Consider the following 3709-nt stretch of genomic DNA (forward strand, 5'->3'; position numbering starts at 1 on the left):
GGAGGCTGAGGTGGGAGGATTGCTTAAGCCTGGGAGTTTGAGACTGTAGTGAAACATGTTCACACCACTGCACTCCAGCCTGGGAGACAGAGTGAACTCCTTTCTGGAAAAAAAAAAAAAAGATAAGGGTACTTACTGGCCTAACAGAGTTGGGTGCCATGTGGCTGGGGTGCTTTGCCTGGGAGAAAGGAGGACAAAGGACATCTGGGGTCCCCTTTAAGGGAAGTGAATAATCTCCTTGCTGGGCGGCCCCCCACCTAACTCCCCTCACACACTGACAAAAACCTGGCCAAGAAAGAGGCCTTTGTCCTAGGACATCTGAGGCTGAGGGGGGAGGGGAGAAGGCTACAGGTGAAAGGACACATCAAAGCAGCCAGCTGCCCCTCCTCCTCCAAATAGTTCCCCTGCCCTTGTTCCTAGAGTCCAGGTTTTCCTTAAATGAAGGCTATGCCCTAAATGTCCACCTGCCTAGAAAGCTGGTAAGCTAGACACCTGGTCCTTACCTTCAGCTGTCTTCCACCTTGATATGACTCAGTTTCCCCATCCCTAGGAGAGCCGTGGGGACACAAGGGGACGACAACCTGTATAAAGTTTAAAGGTCACGCTCGAGGGGACCATCAAGTTGGAATTCATCAAACGCATGGGAGAAACACAGACCTGGCTGGACTCCTGGGCTGAAAAGGAGGGCTGTGAGAGGCTTGGAGCCATGTGTGCCCCCGCTGGCCAGGAGCAAGGTGGGGGCGGGGTGTGGGCAGAAACCACATCAGGCTCAAGTTTCCTCTCTTGGCCGAAAGGGGCAGGAGGAGAGGACAGCCACGGGGAAAGGGGAGGGTTGCAGGAAGGACTGAGAACTCAGGCCGAGGGTTTCAGACGCTGGTGCGCCTGCTTGGGGCTCCTGTGCTCAGCCCAGCCTGAGCCTCCACACTCAAGGCTCAGCAATGGCCCAGGGGCGGGGCGCGGTCCTCGCAGATTCTCAAAGGTAGCCGAGATCCTCGTCCAGCAGTGTCAGCTCAGGCTCAGCCTCCCCAGAGACAACACCGGGAGCCTCATCTCTTTCCTCACTCCGCTGGGACTCTGCCACAGGTGCCTGAAAGGCAGGGTGGGTGGGGAGGATTCCAGTGGTATCCAAGGGGCAGGCTGGGGAGGGTGAAGGAGGTGAGGGGGCAAAATAACCAACTTTCGGTATGTTCTTAGGAGACCTCAGACTTTTAGATTGCCCCTGGTTTAGGAATCTGATATATTTGGGAACTCCTCTAGGAGAAGACCTAAATGGTTTCTTGGGTGCTCTGGGATCCTTGGGGTAGAGGCTGCGAATGGGGACCAGAGAGTGGTCTCCTGAGGCAAGGCACCGCTGAGGGACTGGGGAGTAGCCAGGAGGAATCCTTCAACTGGTGGGCTACCCTGGGGGAACCAATAGACTACCCTTTCCCCAACTCCATTCCATTACTCTGCCCTGTCTAGGCAGCTGAGAAGGTTTGGGGAAAGCTGAGGAATTGGAAACACTGGATATCTGAACCTCTGAGAAGCCTTGCAAGGTGGGGCGGTTGGATGGGAGATCGCCTCTGGGTTCTTGCCTCCCTTGCTGTTTCTCTTCTCTGTGCCCAGGGGCAGTAGAGATCAGCTGGACCTGGAGGGAGAAGGAAGACATCCCAACCCCAGCATAGTTGCTTCTAACTGGAACTCTTGGCTGCTTGGGAAATAGGGGCTTGGGAAGCAGTGGAAGAGAAGAGAGGAGGTATCAGAACTGCTGGGGCTGGGGTCCCCTAGACAGCGGTACCAAAGGACTGGAATTTGGGGTCCAGGGATGAAGTGACAGGATAGCAGAAACTTGTCCCCCTCTCCTTTGTTCTCACACATTTGTTTGAGTCATGCATGTCCCCAGGGTGCTGAGCTCACTATACTCAAATCTCCCTCCTTTTTTTCCCCTTCATTCTGTCTCACCTCTGTGTGCGTCTCTTTGGAAGTTCTCCCTAATCTTTCTAATAAGTTGCTTACCTGCCAACCCGTATCCCATGTTTTACTAATCCCTCCTCATCCTTTATTTTTATTTATTTATTTATTTATTTATTTATTTATTTATTTTTGAGACGGAGTCTCGCTCTGTCGCCCAGGCTGGAGTGCAGTGGCCGGATCTCAGCTCACTGCAAGCTCCGCCTCCCGGGTTTACGCCATTCTCCTGCCTCAGCCTCCCGAGTAGCTGGGACTACAGGCGCCCGCCACCTCACCCGGCTAGTTTTTTTTTGGTATTTTTTAGTAGAGACGGGGTTTCGCCGTGTTAGCCAGGATGGTCTCGATCTCCTGACCTCGTGATCCGCCCGTCTCGGCCTCCCAAAGTGCTGGGATTACAGGCTTGAGCCACCGCGCCCGGCCCCCTCCTCATCCTTTCACTGCACCTATTGACGCATGGAGAGGTGAGGTGGTCAAATAAGCCTCTGAAAAGTGATCCTGAGGCAAGCCCCTCTCATTGCTCCCCCTTGTTAAGGAAGTTAAGAGCCCTGCGGCAGCAGCCAAGCCAAATGTATTCCTCTCTCCATTATCCCTCTCCAAATGGTCCTCACTCTGTATTCCTAAGCATGAATCTCCAATATCATTCTGTGAGTACTTAGGGATTGTGATAAAAATCTTTCTGGGTAGGACCCCCAGGATAAGAGTAAGGAGGATGGACTTTAGTCCCTGGTGACAACCCCATTTCTACCTAATCCACAATGTTGGGGAGTAAGAGAAGGAACAGACAACCCAGTGGGGAGTAAGATGGTTGTGTGATCTCAAAATGAAAGCTGAACTGTAAAGTGGGAGCTTCTTATTGTAAAAGAAAGGGAACATAGGGAAGCCCACTTCACTTTCCCGGTATCTCCCCAGTTTCTATACCCTCTATGGTGTTCTATTTGATCCAATTCTATCTCCTTGATCTATCCCACTGCCTGCCAGCTCTGCAGTCCTCTGAAAGGTAGCCTCTGGGGGGAGGCTCCCCCTCTGGGGGAGACCCAGAGGGACCTATGCCTGGTGTATAGAACACCACCCATCCTTGAGTGTCTAGGGAAAAGCATCCTGCTCCACCTGCCACCTGGTACAAACTTGCTACTGCACCCAAAAGCTGGTTGGAATGGATCCAGAGGTTCTCCCAGAGGTTCTCCTCAACTCTCCCCTCCAAACTCCTGCCTCTCCTTGCTTCCTTTTTTTTTTTTTTTTTTTTTTGAGACAGAGTCTTACTCTGTTGCCCACGCTGGAGTGTAGTGGCATGATCTTAGCTCACTGTAACTTCTACCTCCCGGGTTTAAGCAATTCTCATGCTTCAGCCTCCTGAATAGCTGGGATTACAGGTGTGCACCACCAGACCTGGATAATTTTAGTATTTTTAGTAGAGATGGGATTTTGCCATGTTGGCTAGGCTGGTCTCAAATTCCTGATCTCAGGTGATCCACCCACCTCGGCCTCCCAAAATGCTAAGATTACAGGCGTGAGCCACCACACCCGGCCACTGAGGCACTTTAAAATGCTGATTCCTGGGTCTATGAATTAAATTCAGTAGATTTGAAGTGGCTTTCAGGAATCTGTGTTTTTACATGTAGCCCAGGTGAATGTGGCACACAATGAAGTTTGTGACTCCCTGAGCTAGATGCTACCTACGGCCTTTCACAGCAATTGGTTTCTAGTCCTGTCTCCATTTAGGGAAGGGACTGAATGAGAAGCAATTTGCCCAAGGTCATGT

General features: G+C 51.8%; 1 protein-coding gene across 2 annotated transcripts in view; it reads left to right on the forward strand.

Annotated features, from left to right (window-relative positions):
* Positions 1 to 762: 762 nt before the first annotated feature.
* NFE2 (nuclear factor, erythroid 2) overlaps positions 763 to 3709 on the forward strand; it is a 10011-nt gene continuing 7064 nt past the window's right edge. Inside the window, exons 1-2 of one of the 2 annotated variants that reach the window (XM_011930456.1) lie at positions 847 to 1083; positions 1606 to 1735. The gene's annotated coding sequence lies outside the window, so the exon portion shown is untranslated. Of the gene's footprint in view, positions 1084 to 1605; positions 1736 to 3709 lie in introns of both variants that reach the window. The other variant, XM_011930454.1, reaches the window with a different exon arrangement.

This window comes from Colobus angolensis, unplaced genomic scaffold (genome assembly GCF_000951035.1).
Source record: "Colobus angolensis palliatus isolate OR3802 unplaced genomic scaffold, Cang.pa_1.0 Scaffold87, whole genome shotgun sequence".
Taxonomy (NCBI): Eukaryota; Metazoa; Chordata; class Mammalia; order Primates; family Cercopithecidae; genus Colobus; species Colobus angolensis.